The sequence below is a fragment of the Crocodylus siamensis genome, chromosome 9 (assembly GCF_052110815.1).
Source record: "Crocodylus siamensis isolate JL-2025a chromosome 9, ASM5211081v1, whole genome shotgun sequence".
Classification (NCBI taxonomy): domain Eukaryota; kingdom Metazoa; phylum Chordata; order Crocodylia; family Crocodylidae; genus Crocodylus; species Crocodylus siamensis.
The window spans coordinates 68,889,776-68,908,373 of NC_143403.1; the positions used below are offsets into that span (position 1 = coordinate 68,889,776).

The window sequence follows — 18,598 nt, forward strand, 5'->3', positions numbered from 1 at the left end:
TCTCACCAATGGCTTTTGATCATTTTTCGTAGCAATCTTGCCTTTGCAGTTGTGACTTCAGAGAATTCTTGACTGCACTTGAATAGGTAACACACGCTTGCACTCTCCTTCTGTACCTTCTAGCTTTCCTCTCTCTCTAACTTTGATTAATGTTGGTGTTTCTCTCTGAGCCCTGCCATTAGTAGTTACAGGAAGCCAGTCTGAAAGTTTGATCCTGCTAATGCTTACACATGAGAGTTGAGCTGAAGACGGGGCAGGGTGGCATCTTTCTAGACTAATTTGGAGAGGCCTGAGCTTTCATAGGCTACAGCCTACTTTGTCAGAGGAGAGCTGGGTTCAGTTGACCCACGCGTATAAGTAGTTACTTGTGCATATATCTTCGCAATACTGAGCACTGAAAAAAAAAATTGGACTAGGATTTGGGAAATGTGAACCCCATTCAAAATGCCTGATGAGGCAGACAGCTTTTAGAGCTGTAAGTTCTCTTGTTTGTGCTTAATAGCTACTATTTAAAGTAAGAAAATCCTTTCAAATTAATAGACCTTAAAGCAATTTTGAGTGGCCAGTTCTGTCTGGTATTCAGACGTGTTCTGCCTTTTCTGAGTCTTGCTATAGCTTATCAGGCTGAGAAGTGTGGCAGTCTTTTAAAACAATACTGAAGTTGCTTGCAATAAAATGGTGATTTATTTCCTGTTTATAATTAGCCTGGGTGACTGGGTTATCTTTTGTATCACGCTGTCCTTTTTGCTGTAGCAGGACTGATTAGCCAGAGCAGTTCTTTATCACGCTTACCTCTGAAAAGCTTGTGGACTGCCTCCTGATTTCCCTGTGACACCATCTCTCTGTTTTTTCTTCCTTGTATTCTGGTCCTGATGCACACACATGCAAAACCAAATGTTCAAACTGTGCCTCATGTGCTTTTGTATCTGCTGTGGGTAAGAGACCGTTCCAGGGATGCTGGCAGCCTGAGTCGCACTTTCCCAAGGGAAGCTTTACCTACTAGAAAAATTGGGCCATTTGTTCTATCCCTCCGTCTCCCCATAGGGAAAAGCGGGGACAGCTGCCCTTCCCCTGTTGCATTGCATAACCAGAGTTCATTAACAGCTCTCAGATCCTCGGCTAAGAGGCATGCTAGAAGCACTAAATTGTTCAGTTGCTGTGTCTACTCAGAGTCCAGAGCAGTGCTTGGTTTGTTGCTTGAATTCCAGCTTCTAACAGTTCTTGGATGGCTCTGACCTTGCCTCCATAAGGGAAATAAGCTGCTTTTGACATCTGTTGTTAAAACGGCTACCTAAAGGCTCCTCTCTCAAGTGATGTGAAACAGCTGTTCCGCGGAGGCAGAGGGGGCAGAGTAATTCAATGCATATTGTAGCAATAGGTTCTAAATATTGCATTCCCCTAGGGATCTAGGACCCTTTGTCCTAAATCAGGGGTTGTCAACCGGGGATACTTGGCTATGCCCCCGGGGGTACGCAGTGGAGAAGCAGAGGTGCTTGGGAAGTGGTGACATGGGGGTACCCAAGTACCCCTGCTTCTCCGCAATGCCGGCTTCGGATCCATCTGTCCAGGGCGGATGGGGGTGGTGATGGCTGGACAGCCCTGTGTCTGGAAGGGGTACCCACCAGAATGGGTACCCTGCTTAAAAGGTTTTGAAAACCCCTGTCCTACATCATGTATGCTGCCTTTGCTGCATGGTGCTCTCCCTGCTCCTCTCCCTACCTCTCAAAAGAAAACTAACGCACATTACCTGTCTCCTCATTGCAAACTCCTGGTGCAGATGAGACTCCGTTACAATTTACCATGAAGCTAGGTTGTTCCCTGGCCTGACTTACCTTGTGGTAAAACCATAGAGCTGTGTCTCCCCTAGGATTTTACATAGTAGCATGGCTAACCTGGATGAGCAACTCTGCTGCAAAAACATGCCTTTTTTGACAGCAAAAACAAACCCTTTTTCCGTAAGGGATCCTGGGATACTATTGACTTCCTCAGAAGGTGAAGATGCAAGCTAAACTACCTAAGTATTACTAATTCTCCAATGCCATCTGTCCCCCCAACCAATTAATGTGTCCTGGAAAGAGAAATATCTGCATAATTCACTGAGAGAAGTGTAGGTGTCTCTGGGTGCTGCTGCTGTAATATGAATTCTACATACTCAGTTCATATTCAGTAAGGTAACTGCAGCACCCATTTGAGAACGATGGAGGAGCTGTGGTTTTACCTTGTCAAAAATTGCTCATTTTCTCTGCGTAGACTTGGCCTCTTATGACATTTTCCAAATTGGCAGCCCAAAGCATAGATGCAGTCATTTTCTGTGAATGCAGCTGCTGTTCTTGACCCATCTGCCAAAACTTCTGGTCCTCAGACACCGTTTGCTTCCTGCTGATGGATGTCTGTCTCCCTGTCATGTTGGAAGCAAACATTTTACACAGTTTTTCTTAGTGCAAAAGAATGACTAGCACTTCTCTTTCAGGACATATTCCAGTGTTTCCCAACCAGTGCGCCGTCAGAAATGAACAGGTGTACCGCAGAATATTGCCATGGCAATGAGCTGTGATGAGCTACAATAGGTATGAGGATGGGGAATGTCTTAACAGGTGTGCCACAGAAAATATGTCTTAATGTAAATGTGCCTTGGACTGGAAAAGGTTAGGAAACACTGACATATTCCAAAGCATGAATGAGTCCAAGGGCAGAATAAAGTTACCATCAAATGGACTAGCAATTTGTTTTAATTTCAAGAAGGGTGTAAGCCTTGACGCCTCTCATTCCAAACCTGGCTAATTTAGGACAACGTTTCTTCGATTTCCTGCCTTTCCTGCTCACAAGTAACATGAATCTGTTGTGCACCTTTGAATTTGAGATGATGATTATTGTAACGCAAGGGCTTTTCCTGTGCTTTGAACCTGGAATTCATAGGCTAGTTCTGGAATATGCTTTATAAATTCAGAGAAGAAATAGTTTTCAGTGAAGGTCCCCTTCCTTCTCTCTCTCCTTCCCCCTTCCCCACATGCACACACTTTGATTCCGTGAGACTTGACGTTTTAATAACTCTCCTAAACCTCCATTTTGTTAGTTAGAGATGTTAAACCAACTGAAAAATGTTTGGTTCACTGAAGGCCTATGACCATCTGTTCTGCATTAGAGTACCTTGTGAAATGCACAAACCCAAAGCCCTCCAAATGTCTGCACAAGTGGTGAAACTATGGTTGGGATTGTGCATATGCACTAACCCCCCTCCTCCCCTTTGCCCCCCACATATTTAACTTGCTTGAGAAAGAGGTTGCAGTCACTAACTGCTCAGTCTCGTGTTGACCAAGAGATAAATACTATAGACTAGTGGTGGATGGTTTTTTTGCAGCTATAAGCTACAGGGTCGTCTTGCCCTTGTTGCATGGCTGTGGTTTATCTGATGACTGGGGCATGTGGTTTATAGATGCAGGATTAGTGGATCCTTGATTTATAGAGAAAGGTAGAAGGTGGAAATTTTTTTAAAATTCTTTTGTCTTTTGGATCAAACTGCTTTAAAATATCTGACTTGCAAAGGGGGTTGCTTTAACTGAATTATATGGGGTCTGGTTCTTGGGCTGTGTAGCACCTGACTTGCTGCTCCATGGCCTTCTTGCTGCCAAGAGCAGTGCTCGCAAGACCTACTGCAATTGAGTTAGAAGCACCTTTCCAGGAACTGTATCATTATGTGGCTTAAATTCTGGCAGCCAAGTGGACATGGTGGAACAGAAATCTTAGCTCCTTCCAGTGGCATTTCAGCATTAAACATGTAATGGAGATGTATGTGCCAGCGTACTACTTTTTTGTGCTGCTAGGTACAATTGCATATGCTCTTGGTATTAATAGGCATTTTGGATGCTTATATACTGTCCAGCTTATCGCAGTGTCTCTGTCTTTCCCAGGCAAATTGCTCAGCCTCTTACCTGGGGATAAAATACATGTTGTAGTTCACTGGGGAGGTAGGTGGAGCTGAAGGGTGGGTGGGTCTTGATTGAAACCCACTGCCCACTCTTTGACAGCAAATATCCTCTGAGCACCTGGTGGTCCCTTTTCTTTTTTGCACTTATTGTATTGTGCTCTCATCATATTGCGGTGTCATCCTAGCCAGCCTGACAGTAGATGTTTTGCAGGGTTTTCATCAAATGGCGAATTTCCCAGTGTTGTGGATCCACCATAGCACCAGTGCCTAAGGCAGTGATTTGCCTACCCAAGCCAGGCAATGTTGCTCATTAGTCCAAAGGTATAAAAAGGAGTATCTGATCCCAATGGAGGCCCCTACCTCAATGGGCCATGTCTCCACGCAAAAGATGGGTGCAGATGCAACCTGCTCCATTGCAGAAAAATTAGCTGCAGTCCTTGGGATCCAAGGAAGCTGTGGATGCAGCCTGTAGTCCAGTGCACCTCAGATGACTTCATGTTGGACTCTTCCCTCTAATCTACTTGGCTAGTTCTGCATCTTAAAAATGAAACATTTTGGAACTGAAGCGATAGCTTCCTAAATGCTTTGATTGCAGTGATTCCTCCCCTTTAGAACTGGAGGTATGAACGGTTGCAACTCTAGCAGGAATAGTTCACCTGGAAGAGATTTTACTAAGGCAGCAGTTTCATGCAAAGGGTCCGACAAGGCTTTCTAGCACTGCCATGGACAGAAAATTGCAGGACATGTTTGCCATAATGGTGACTGTATATTCATTCCAATTTTGATGCACTTTCAGTGTAGGTCTGATGGTTAGAAAAGATTCAACAAATCCAAATGATCCTAATAGGCTTGTGCGGTTTTGTTGCCATTGCCTTTGTTATGTGGCTTCCGCGGATGAGTGCTTCGAGGAGGTTACACTCATCGTAATTGCTAGTACTTTCTTGTCAAGAAGCCTCAGGTTTGTGGGTGCACTTAGCAATGGGCCAGTAATGGTCCATTTGCTTCTGCTTTCCCACAGGCTTTCTTGCATCCTCTCTTCTCTACATGCCACAGGCTGCTTGAACAGCTCCTCTTTTCTCCATGGCAACTTAGCAAAGCAGTTCTGCGAGGGAGAATCGAGGGCTTTTTTTTTTTCCCTTTTTTCTTTTTGGCTGAACGTGGCTTTTCTGCCCGAGTGACACTCATGCCTTGCCGTGCTATTCTGGTTCTACGTGATGGGAGTCACAGATGGGGAGGACTTATTTAAGCAGCCAGCACGAGGGAATGCTTCAGGAATCGGCAAAACAAATAAGACCAAGAAATGCTGTCCACGTTGGCTTTGTTTTTCCCCCCAAGGTAAATCTCAGCTTTTTTGGAAGTGTGGGGTGGTGGCACAGTGGTTTTAGCAGCCAGTAAGACTCAGGATTAGTCATAGAGGCTTGTTTTCTGTGTCTCAGATTAGCTGGCATTTAAACTAAAGAGACATCCAAAGTCAGTAATAGAGAAATAGCTCCTTCTTTCTGGAGGAAAATACTGATGGGCTTATGCTGTTCCATTTTGCTGCATAAGAAGTAAATGGGCTACCTTATGTATTTAATTCATGCTTAAATATGCAAAGCTTGCATATTAAGGTCACGGATAGTACATAGAAGTACCTCCTTGTTTAAACATTGTATTGTCCAATTTAGTTAAGGAAATGGAAACAAATGGAGATGCTCCTTTGTGTATTTGGTTTGAGAAGAAATCCTTTTTCATACTAGATGCCGGTTTGTTTAACAATGGGCTTGCTATTAGGAGCATTTTATCAGCAACTTTGACAAGCTGATGAGCAGACAGGCATCTGAAAGCATCCTCTTGTCAAGTCGAACCAGCAGACCTAGGAAGACTTCTCGTTCTCTTTATATTTTAACCCCTTCACTCCTTTCATCATTGTTACGATGGAAAGCAGCCTTAATCTGGAGGATGTCATAACAGCATGGGGAGAAAGCATGAAATAGCAGAAAGGCGGCAGTCGGTCCCTTCTTCACCTTTGTAACCCTGGGATTGGAATAGTCCTCTTGTTTGAAATGTGCACTGGAGCTAGTTTGCCAGTGGATTTGGGAGACCCAGTTTAGCTCTCAGCTCTGACAAACAGCTGCTTTTAATTTGGTCTGAGAATAAAATGTCTCTGATCTCTTTAAATAGCAACTGTGCACAGAAATATACTTTGGGAGGCATTTCCTACAAGATGTGTCAGGATTTTGTCATACAAACGAGAACAGGACTGGTTTGCATTAGATAATCTGGGACTGCAGTGAATTGTAATGAATTTATACAGAATTCAGGCCTTTTTCCTTTCTTTTCCCCTTTTTTTTCCAGGATGCATTGTAGATGTACATAGCTGCTGTTGAATGCTGGCTTTTATTCCTGATGGGAGGTGCCATAAAAGGATACAGGTTTTTTAGTAATAAACCAATGGCTATTTAACCCAGCATACAAAATGGATTCTTTAAAAGGTGAAAGTGTTGATTCTGCTCTTCAGCATCCTTTACTGACTTGTTGCTCAGTAAAGTAAATAGAGCTGAAAAGGCAAACTGCTGGTTTTCTAAGCAGAGGTATACACAGTCCAGGTTGGTTATAGGTTTGTGGGTTTGTTTGCTTAAATGTTGGTTTTGTTGATAAAGACCTGCTGTCAGTGCCTAGCTAACTGTATGTCTGCACGTATTGGGCTGTATTTGGAAAGTGTGGAATGTGTTTCTGTTTGGCTCTGAAATGCCTGTCCATTTCTGAGACTCAAACTGTATGTGTCAGATGCACAAAATCTTTAAACACTCATAAATATTGGCAGCGCGACACTAAACTTTCTTGTCGCTCAGATGAGCAGTGGGGGTTTATTTCAGTTTCCAAAGTAAGTGCTTCTCATTGGTCATTTCTTGCAAATTCTGACAGGTTTTTTCTTCCTCTTGCAAGCAATATTTAACAGCAAATGGAAAATCTGACTGATCTTTTTTTAAAGGTCAGATTCTAGGCTACCGCTCTGCTGTTGTTACCCATCTTGCCATTACTGTGGCAGGGCAAATACAGTGTGTGCTGTCTCCTGTCCAGATTTGTTGCTATGTAGATTTTTTTTTGCATGTGTAATTTTTTGACAGCACTTTTAAAATACTGTGACAGTCAGGCTATTTTCAGAAGGTGTATGTATTAGTAGGTAGTAATATTGATTGAAGTGTGGGATGTTCATACAGTTGAAAGCAAAAACTCTGCTGTTAGACTGGCTGCTTTTTCAGGACTCTTACAACCATAAACATATATAAGCAGTAGTCACCAGAATTAAATGATTAGAAAATATCTTTCATCAGTTCGTGAGTGTCCCTAACTCTGCTTTCAGTGTAGTAGTAATAATGAAGTATATATTTAATGGCTAATTCCTGAAATATACTTATGTCTGACTCTTAGGATAGTTTTCAGAACTAAAGAGGCAACAATCTTTTTTTCTTTACAGAAGGCCATGGGCCATTTATGAAGGAGGGTATTACTGTTAGATTTGGTTAGTTGGGAGAGGGGACAGAAAAAAATCAGTTTATAACATCACAAACTCAGTCAGACAGCAAGATAACGTGCTGTATATCTGCTTGTGCTGTTCAGTAGGCTGGAGAAGCCAAGCATCCTCAGCACTGTTCTGAGAGCGCAGCATAAAGGGTGAGGATGCAGGGACAAAAATTGGTGCCACGTTTCTATTGTGGTAAGCAAGTCTGTGTTTCCATATGGAGATGTTCTGTGTTGGGAGTTTTGGACAGGCCCGAATAACAGTTGTGACGAGGAATTTGTTCTTCTCTGCAAACTTCTGAACAGCATTGAAATTTTACCTTTTTCTTAAAGTTTTGACTGACTGCATCTGAACTGAACATCTCAGACCTTTTAGAGAGAGCATACACAGCCAATTTAGCTTCCAAACTTTGGTTCAGGCCAGTGCAGAAAAGATGCCGTACTTTGCACTAAGCATGTGCATTTTTCTTCCATTTTGGTATCCAAACAAGTTTTAGCATCTTCTTTATCAAGGAGAAATGTTGGGAAACATTAATCTTCATACCCAATTATTCATTTCATAACCAAGAGCATTCTTTTTTTGTGCATGTTTGTTTCTCTGCCAGAAGAGCTTGCATTCTCCATTTGTGACACGTCTGCTGAATACAGGAATGTGGCTGAGTATCCAAAAAAACCCCAGAGCCTTCTTAATTACTTTGGGACCATCACTTAGCATTCTTGACAGGCCTTTTGATGCTGTGCAAAAACACTACTTGCGATAGATTAATGTTTAATGGAACAGGCAGAACTCAGTTCAAAACCTAAGTGGCTCGCTTTCTTGCAACTGAATGGTTTCTCTTTGTAGCTCTGTTTAGTTTTTGGCCAAATTAATCAAGTTTATTGCCTCTCCAGAAGCATTCAATATATTCTTTGCTCTAAAGGTCATAGCACTGATGAAGGTGCTTGCACAAGAAGCTTTTATCCAACCTAGGGAGAACTCCAGGCTTACCAAAAAGCTTCTTAAGCTTAATAATAAAGCAACAACAGTAATTCCCTATTGACTGTTGGGAGGAAAGCAGTTTATAGGCTACTGAATAAAACTTTGAAGCTTTCCAGTCAGATGGGTAGTGGCATCCAGAGGCATAACAAGCAGCTTTTTTGCATCTTAGGTAGCGAGTGGGCCAGCGGTAGCGGCAGCTGCCAATCTTTTACCTCCTCCCCGGAGCTGGTGCTCTGCTCGCTCGCTCCTAGTTACGCTGGTGGTGGCATCCTCAGGACAAAGATGAAAAAGCGGAAGTGAAAGGAAGTCCGCAGACTTCCTAAGAAGATGTGGCATCGCTGATAGTCCAGACTTGGAACCGAGCAGGGGCTCTGAAACCTCCTGTTTTAGTGATTTTGTTTTTGTTTGCTCTACAACAGCAAGACTGTCCCTTCTCTCCTGACATCGCGCTCCGCTAGTGTCTTTGGGAGGTATGTGTACATGAACTCTGCTCACAGATCTGCATGACCGCTGTTGATGCAAAAAGATGTGTGATGGTGTTGAGGGGCTGATAAAAACGTTTACAGATATGAGTTTGGCATGGCTTGCAAGTATCTGAGCCCCTGGGGAGCTGGAGAGGGCCTTCTCAAGCAAGCGGCTATATAAAAAAAACAGTCTCCAAAACTGCATATTTCACCACATATTTATCTTAGTGTGTGTGTGGTGGGGTTTTTTTAGACTTTTTCTGTGCCTTTTTTTTAATCTTTCTACTGTTTTCCTCTCTAGTTACTATGGAAATGTAGTTGGCATTGGTGGAGTTTACCGACTCTGAACAACTGCAGGATTAAGTTGCTCATCATATTCCTTCATTTGTGAAATATGGGAAGTTGTGGTGACTTGGAGACCCAGCCAGGGGCAGGGCATGACTGAGAGGTTTTCTGCATGGAGATGATAGCCACTGCAAGTAGGAGCCTCCGCTGCAGCTACTAAAACCAGGCAGGGAACCTTCATCACCTCCAGCGGGGTAGTGTGTAAAATAGATAACCGCCAGAGCCATAAGTAAGCCCAACAAGTCTTGGGACATGAACTGAAAGCAAAGGCCTAGGTCCCTTATCCCATCTCACTTGAGGAAGGGGTGGCATTGAGATCCTGAAGGACATTGTGTGGCTTGATATACAGCAGGGTTGGACTTTGAAAGAATCCTGTTGACTCGATGAGCTTTAGGTCAAATGCTTGATGCACAGAGTTAACAACAAATGCACTCTAAGGCTGCTATAGCCCGCACTTCATTTCAGCTTGCCTTGTCCAGGGCTCAGCCTCTACCTCTGCCGCTCTTGTTGAAACCTGCAGCACCTTTTCAGGCAGCTCAGACCTTCTGCCTCCTTGTTCAGTTTGGCGTTAGTAACATCATCAGCTCTTCCAGGGAAAGTACAGGGCTGTGATCTCACCTTAGTGAATGAAAGACCTGTTCAGCTTACCTTTACCAACAAGATCGTCTTTATCCTCAGAATGGCTGCACTGGGGATTGAGCAGGTCTTTATCTGCGAGTACAGGTAAGCACAGCCGGGGTTGTTCCTGTGTGTGTGAATGTCACCTGCCTTTGCTGCTGCTTGATGTGATTTGGCTTTGTGCACTCTGATCTGGCTTGGCAGCTCGCAGGCTTCTTCCCCCAAATCTTTTTACCACATTGGGTGGATGCTTCGGTAATACTATTGCCACTGTGAATAACCCCATGGCAGGGGGTCAGATTCGCTGATCTGCTCAGGTCCCTTCCGACCCTACCGACTATGAAATCAGGGCTGTACCTGCTTTAAAAATGGATTAGGCATGTTTGAGTGTCTCGCTGTGCTGTGATCTAGCAGATAATTTTTCTGTCCTAGCCTGGCCTGACTACTTGGGCAGTTTCTTATGGAGGCATCTTATTTGTTCTGGAATTCAGTTGCCTTCAGAGTTTTGTTTTAAAGCAGGAATGAACTTCTGCTGCACTTCTAGGTTTTCCATGCAGTCTTTTGGATTTAACCACTCATCCCATGATGGAAGGCTGGTGGCAGAGGAGACCTTTATCTGTGAACCTTTTGGAAATTTCCCTCGAGATGACCAATTCTTTTGTGGACCCTTCTGCCATAAGAACCTCAGGAGGGGCAGGTGGGGCTGTTCTGCAGCTGTCATGCTGCTCTTTTGCTTTGCCTGGCACATGAAGCCTAAAGCAACAGGGAGGGCTGAGCAAACCACTTGCAATGCAGCGGGTAGTGGGAATATATAGCGGTGGTTGAAAAGGAGGCACCGAATCTGAGAATTGGGTCCATTAGCACAAGGCCCTGAGAATGGACGGGTGAGCAAGGCCTATAGGGGTTGGGGGTGTTCCTCTATCCTGTCTTCCTGAAGGCTACCACCCTTCCCAATTGGCAGTCCCAGTCCGAAGGACTTCCCTTTGTAGACTGAGGAGTGAAGTTCCTGAATCTCTCCTTCTCTTGTTGCTCTGTTCAATAGTGGGGAAAAGACAAGACAGGCTCCAGCAAGTGAGGAGGTGGTGTTTAGGGCATAGGGACAAGAGACTGATTCTGGTGGTTGGTTATGGCTCAAAACACAAAGGTAGCTTGAAAAATGTTTGGGACCTTGCTTATCTTGTTAAAAACAACCCAGGTGTGCGGAGTATTCACAATAACAGGTTGGTCACGCACTCATATTCATGTTACCACAGCAGTTGTTCAATGGATTTGTTCAAACATTACTCCCAGCAGTATATGGCAGCTTCTGGGCAGCCTTGTTTCATTACATGGAAAGGCCCATATAAAAAAAAAATCTCATTTCTGAAATTGTGGGGCTTCCACACTGAATTTACCTGGGTAGAACTACCTTTTGAAAATATATTTTATAATATTAACCAAGCATTAAGTGGAGGAAACTTTGGACCTCGTAGAACCAGGTATTTGGAGTCCCATCTGAGTCTTTTCAGCCATTCTCCCTTCTGTTCATGTAAAGCTCACCGTGTGTTGAGTCTTTTGGACAAGACCTTTGAAACTGAACCTTTAATCTGCTCTGGTAGTTAATAGCTCCTTGCCTTGTTGCTGCCTACCAGTCTGATATAGCTAAGTGCCAGTATCTGCTGTTATTAGTCTGTTAGGCCTTTTGGGAGGGAAGATGCTAGAGAAGTATCAAATATTATCCTTATTGCTACCTTTTTAATCTGACCTTGCTGTGCTAGATAGGGCACTTGGATTTGGATGAAGAGAGAAGCAGACCCAATTTAGAATAATCTCCCAAGAGGATTTTATAACCATTCACAAGGAAAATACTCTGAGAAAGTTTCATGGGGAACAGAGATTGAAACCGGCCTTTTAACTGCAACTTGTAGTGCAATTAAACAAGTCGCAATTGCACTCTTTATAAAACAAGCTCCTTCAAAATATTTGACTATACAGCCTTGCCTTTCAAAGTGGCTTAACAGAATTAGACATCCAAATCTTGTTGAAATTCCTTGCTGGGTTTATGGGTCTGTACCCTCCGGGCTCCTTGGAGCATCTAATGATTATTGCCAAGTCAGTAAACCTCACATAATTACACTGTTGCCCATTCAGTAGTGATTAGACCAGAGTTGCATTGTGGTGAGTACAGTGATGAATGTGACTTATCCAAATTTGCGAGTTGTTGCCAGGCTAAAAAATGTGGCCTGTTTAACTGTGCACTCTGGGGTGTATGGATTGCAGGACCGCATCTTGACAGTGTAGTGCTGGAGTGTCAACATGAAAAAGTAGCATTTTGATTATTTTTTCCTCCTTTTTCTCTGCGCAGGGTTGCTTATAATTAAATAATAATTCAGTGACACCGCCTGGTTCAAACCCTGTCTGTCAGTATGAAACTGGCAGATATTTCTGACTCAAACTTTGGAAGCTATTGACTCAGACTAGCAAGCTGAAGAGTTTCCATGTGTATTTTCTATTCAAAAGAAAGATAATGGCCCTTCCCTTAACAAAGGGTTCAGGCAGACTTTATGATGCTTCTGAGAAGCAAGAATGGCTTTCTTGAATTGGGCTGTTACCTTTAACAAAGCTGTTTTCTTGCTTTAAATAAATCGTTAAGCATTAACATTAGGGTAAGATTCTAAAATGCACAAGGGCACATGCCAGTAATTGATCTGTTAGGTGTTGTCCACGGTGGCTGTATTCCTGGTTGTGCAAGAAGAGTGGACCAGGTTAGTTCAAGTTGTCTCTGGACATTGCCCATGAGCTTGAACATTTATGCTGAAGATGTGACTTCTAGATGACGATGTGCCACCCCTTTTAGTGACTGAAGAACTGGGATGTTTCCCTTCCATATGTTATGCATTCCTCTGTGTTAATCTCCACGCTTGAATTACAGTTTTCTGGAGGGCTCAAAGAGTCAATGACCTTCCAAAACCAAACCCATCCACACTTGTTTGTTCTTCAGGGCACACAGACCTGTTCCATTTTCTTAAGGGGATAAAATTGAGATTCTGCATTGTGTAGTTGGGGGGGGAGGGTTTCAACTCAGATTTGTTCATACTCAAATGCAGAAAAGTTAGTCATGAACTTTCTGTGGGACTGTAATTACACACTAGGGATCCTCCTGTTTGGTGTCATGTAATCAGTCACCTTGATGTCAGGGCAGTGCTCGTGGAACTAGTTCTTGGCATTACCATGAGTTGCAGAATCGGGGCCTTTTTTGTTATGACTGCATGTGGTTCTCGGTTTGCTACTGCAGCCTGGGAAAGAGCTAAATGTCTGCTGTATGGTCACCTGGATAAAATTCTGCTTGGGTACAGGTAGCATATTTTGGCTGTGGAATGTCTTCTTGCCAGCCACTAGAAGCTCAAATCTCCAAGGGCTTGGTGCGGTAAGCCATCTCTTTGTGCAAACCTTTCTCTTTTCGTGCACCTTCAGAACAATGTGGAAGGCAATCGTCAACCTTAGATCCTGTTTGCTGAAAGCAGGATAAAATGGCAGCGGTTTGGAGCCAACTGTTCTGCATGTACAAAAGGGGGCAGAAGTAATGCAACGTGGGTCCAGATTGTATGAGTGCAGGAGTAAGAAATGCATAGATAAAAACCTTGTAAAATCCAGCCCGCCCCTGCCCTGCATGCAAATCTGGTGTGCATGTGTCCCTCACGTCCCTCCTCAGGAGTGTGCACAGCAGTGGGGAGCCAGCCCCTGCCCCGCTGGATGAGCCTCCTGTGGCTCCATCCCGCTCCCCTCCCGTGCCCTGAAGCTGCACGTGGCTGTGGGCCCCAAGCCCCATGCACCACACCAGCTGAGCCCAACTCCCTCCCTCACTATGGGGGCCTCAGTTCCCCCCATCCTCAACTTACCTGCAGGGAGCTGCTCTCCAGGCTGCCTGGCAGCCATGTGATTGTGCACATGTAAGCGCGTGCATGCACATGGAACTCTGCCAGCCTGCAAGGGGAAACCCACCTTTTTCTTCATTTTTCCCCTTAAAGGAGAAAACCTGTGTTTTTCTCCTTAAAATGAGATAATCCAGGTTTTACTGTGTTTTTCTGTGGCAAACGGAAAACTTGGATTCCTGCACATCAAGTACTGGAAGCCACTCCCCCTTTCAGAAATGAGTGTTCCTGGATTTGCTGTTAATTTGTTGTTAACCCATTGGCTTCTGGACTGAATGCATCAGGATCCCATGCTAAAAATGTATCCATTCTTATGCAGATTGCTGCCTCACTTCTCTAGGTTTAATGTACTTGTCTTTCAAAATGGGTTTAATGGTGCTCTTAGGTTTTATGCCAATGAAATTCAATCCTGATAGATTGTCTGTGAAGGCACTTGCAAGCCTTACTGTAAAGCCAGTGGCCTTGGATAAAGCACAGCGGAAATGAAGTCTGTATTTGTAAACTTACAAGCTTGGTTGGGGTGGGAGGTGAACAGTGGTGAAGCATATTCAGCTCTTTAGCTTGGGCACTTGCATGTCCTGTACATCCAGGTACAAACAAGGAGATCTGACTGCCCCAAATGAACAGGAGTTCAGACTTGCTGTACTCTTTCAAATAATGTTTTATAGCATCCTTGTGGTTGGTTTGCACAAACAAGGCACCTGCCTTGAGGAGTTTGGAATTGTTAAAATAGAGAAGGCCTGGGAAATTCAGACTTTGGATTCAGAGGGGTTCAGGTTTTGGCCCATCTCTAATGTTTCTTTTCCTTCCAAAAATCACAGCCTGCCTTAAGAACGCTATTTACGGTATTTCCCTTTTCTGGAGGTGCATTTGACTAATGAACTTATTCTTGATGGTGTTAATCTGGATAGCTCAATAAGTGTGGTGCAGGAAAAGGTGCGTCTTCATCTATTGCCGTTGTAGACATTGTCTTGCCTGTTGGCATAAGAACGTTGCAAGACCAATGAAAGTACAGAACCGTCTCATTATTGGCCAGCCTCATTGTATTCCCTTCTGGTGCCATTTTAACTCCCCATCCAGTTTTGTGCAAGTTTCTGTCTCCACCTCCTTCCACATGCATATAACAGGGGGGCAGCTTGCTACTGTAAGGACCAGAAGAACCTGGAACTGTTCATTTAGCTCTGCTGGCTTTAGAGTCGAGGGAGAGAGTGCCCAGTGGGGAGGGTCTGGCTGGGAAGGAGACGAGACAAAATGTTCCTCTGATAAAAATCCATACCAATGGGGACTGGGGGGCAATCTTACTCCGAGGGACTTTGGGGGGTCACTGAGAAGTGCTTCCTTGGTGCATTGGCTTCATGGGAGCTATCCAGGAACCTAGATGTATGGGGGAGAGGGTCTGAAGGAGAAGTGTGGAAAAACCAAGGAGAGGCCAATCCATACTGCTTTATACAGGTTCTCCTGGCTCATGAAGTGGCAGGCTGTGTTCCCCCCCAATCGTACCTCGTCATGGATTAAAGTATATTGATATGACTCACCTGCACAGCCGAGACCAGAGGAAATCTCTGAAAGAGGTTGAGAGGGGGATGCTACATTGTCTGTTTTTTTTCAGAAGGAGGTGCTCCAGGATGGTGGGTCAGCTACAGCCTACTCTCTCTCCATCTCTTAGAGAGATGCTGCCAGCTTGAATCTCAGTGTCAATAAATCACATTACCCATGTACAAACATCACCCTGGGTTAGTACAAAGGAAAGAATGATTTAAAAAAATCCAACTGACTTCCCTCTTTCTGCTGTTTTCCTTTTTGCAGTTCTCACTGCCCAAACAATGAAAATCAATCAGTTAAGTTCACGTCACAAAACTAAGACCGTGATGGCAGCTACTTTAGGGGAATGTCTTTTCAGTTTAAAAATGGTTCTTGCTAGCATAAAAAAAAAAAAAAAGAGGAAGAGGGAAAATTTTGCAGTTAGGAAGAAATTTCCCTTATGGTACAATTTCACTCTCCATCGCAGGAGTTTTGCATCTTCCTTGGAAGTATTGGGTCTTAGCTGCCATCAGATAGAATTTCTGACTGGATCGTAGGAAAGAAGGGCTGGAAGGAACCTCAAAAGATCATCTAGTTCAGCCCTCTGGTCAAGGCAGCACTGTCCCTGGCTTAAACCATTTCTGCCAAGGGTCTGTCTAACCTGATCCTGAAAACTTCCAAAGATAGATATTGCACAATTTCTCTAGGTTGTCTGTTCTAACGCTTGACCACCCTCATAGTTGGAAAGTTCCTTCTAATTTCTGACCTAAATTTCTCTTGCTACAGCTGGAGGCCACTGCTCCTGGTCCTATTCCCTGCAGCCAGCCAGAAATGCCCATCTCCATCCTGTCTATGAGTCACCCTGGGGTATTTGAAGACTGCTTTCAAAACCCCTCTCAATCTTGTCTTCTCCAGATTAAAAGTCCTAGTTCTTTCAGCCTTTCTTCATCAGTCTTGCCTTCCAGGCCCCTAATCATTTTTTGTGGCTTTACACTGGACTCTTTCCAATCTGTCTGCATCCTTCATGAGGGGTAGGGCCCTAAGCTGGACACAGTGCTCCTTGCAGATGCTGAATAGAGCAGAAGAATCATTTCTCTTGATTTGCAAGCAACACTTCTGTTAATACAACCCAATATACAGTTACTCTTTTTTGCAGCAAGAACACTATTGGCTCATATTCAATTTATGGTCTGCTGTACTCCCCCCAGATCCTTCTCGGCAGTGCTGCAGCCCAGCCAGTCAGTCATTCCCCAGTCTGTATTCATGCATACAGTTATTCCCTCCCAAGTGCAGGATTTTGCATCATCCAAAATGGCAGTTAGCATTTTCCAAACCGAAATGCTGTTGAATCTTTCTCTTGGATGCCACCCAGCTCTTGGTCCCGCTTGCAGTTGAAAGCATTACCAGTCTGTCCCTGAAAGGTGTCTGTTTTGTGAATCTTCCACTTCCAGAATTCAGAAACATCACCCCTGCATGCTGAAAGGGAACAGGAGGAGGACAAACAGATTAGTAAATCACATTGATGAAGTAATGAGTAATCAGTCTGGGATGAGCTTAGCTGGTAACTTAATTGCACAACATAAAATTAAAAGCATCTATTGCACAGCCCTCCAAGATTAAAAAAAAAAAAAGAAGAGATTCTCAATGTGCAGCATTTCTAAGCTATATTTTTTAAAAGTTGTCACTAAAAAATATGTGCTGCTAGCTCTGTAGTTGTTTACTGTGTTGTTTTCCTTCCTTGTCATTAGCAAGACCAGTATTTTTAGGGTAGTGTTGCAGCAGATCGGTATTTTCTGCCAAATCGGCTAAAAATGCAAGCGTTCGTCTCATCTGACATGAGAAATGTTCTCTCAGGAAACAGACGTTGCACATATCAGCAGGAGGGAAAGTTCAGGATATCTGGTTTTGTTCCTTCAGCATTACAGTAACAACATTTGATGTAATCGTGTCATCTTTATCAACGCCTGTTTGTTTTTTGTTATTATATGTACGTATTGTCCGCTTGGGTGAGTTTCATAGATTAGAAGTATTCTTTTTGGCTATTTCGTATGATCAGCCCCAATCATAACCTTTTTCTGACATTCTTTAAAGGTACATCCTGGGGCCTTGAACTTGCCATGAAATCCATGCAGACAGACTCCTTCAGCCAGGCAGAGCCTGTCTGTATGATTTCAGTGAAGCACTGGGGCCCTGGGTCACAATAAATGAGGCAGAAAAGGATCTTGGAGTCATCATTGATGGCAAGATGAACACGGGCCGGCAGTGTGGGGACGCGGTCAGGAAGGCCAACCGCACCTTGTCCTGCATCCACAGATGCATCTCCAGCAGGTCCAGGGAGGTGATCCTCCCCCCTATGCAGCACTGGTCAGGCCGCAGCTGGAGTACTGTGTCCAGGTCTGGGCGCCGCACTTCAGGGGGGATGTCGACAGCATGGAGAGGGTCCAGAGGAGGCCACTCGCATGGTCGGGGACAGCAGGGCAGGCCCTACGAGGAGAGGATATGGGACCTGAACCTGTTCAGCCTCCACAAGAGAAGGCTGAGGGGGATCTAGTGGCCTGTTACAAGCTAGTCAGAGGGGACCAGCAGGCACTGGGGAAGTCCCTGTTTCCCCAAGCACCGCCAGGAGTGACCAGGAATAACGGTCACAAGCTGGCAGAGGGAAGACTCAGACTAGATAGACATCAGGAGGCGACTTCACGGTCAAGGTGGCTAGGATCTGGAACCAACTTGCAAGAGAAGTGGTGCTGGTGCCTACCCTGGGGGGCTTTAAGAGGAGGCTAGATGAACACCTTGCTGGGGTCGTTTGACCCCAGTACTTTTTCCTGCCATGGCAGGGGGTCGGACTAGATAATCTGCTCAGGTCCCTTCCAACTCGACCAACTATGAAACTATGAAATGTAAGGTGTGTGTCTGTGTGTGCATGGTGTTTCTGTTTTGGTTCCCGTGTAGTTGTCTGTCCTCCCTGGTAAGCCCGTCTCTGCTTCTCTGATTGCTTGTTTTGCCGAGGCATGGGCCATCAATAGGCAGATCCACAGGCTGAGCTGTATTGATCATGCCTCCCCTATCTGCGTGTCTGCACAGCACTCCGTCTCCCAAAGATGTGTCCTGTAATGTACTGGGCTCAGTGTGAAACCTGGGATGGATTTTCTGGGCTCAGTCGCTTGCTGACTGAAGCCCTGGCCAGGATTTTTCACCAAACAGGGAACAGCATTTTATTTCTCTGGCCATCTATTGATTGTAAATTCTCTGTCCTAGCCTGTCAGCCTTCATTCCCCTTACCTTGAATCTCTTGAAATAAAGCTGTTCATGGATACAGATCTCTTAGCTGTCC

At 44.4% G+C, this 18,598-nt stretch overlaps 1 protein-coding gene across 9 annotated transcripts in view; it reads left to right on the forward strand.

The window, feature by feature from the left end:
• PITPNM2 (phosphatidylinositol transfer protein membrane associated 2) overlaps positions 1–18,598 on the forward strand; it is a 177,862-nt gene that overhangs the window by 46,626 nt on the left and 112,638 nt on the right. Inside the window, exon 1 of one of the 9 annotated variants that reach the window (XM_090063323.1) lies at positions 5,131–5,260. The exons of the other annotated variants lie outside the window; for them this stretch is intronic. The gene's annotated coding sequence lies outside the window, so the exon portion shown is untranslated. Of the gene's footprint in view, positions 1–5,130; positions 5,261–18,598 lie in introns of those variants that run through there. 9 annotated transcript variants of the gene reach the window in all.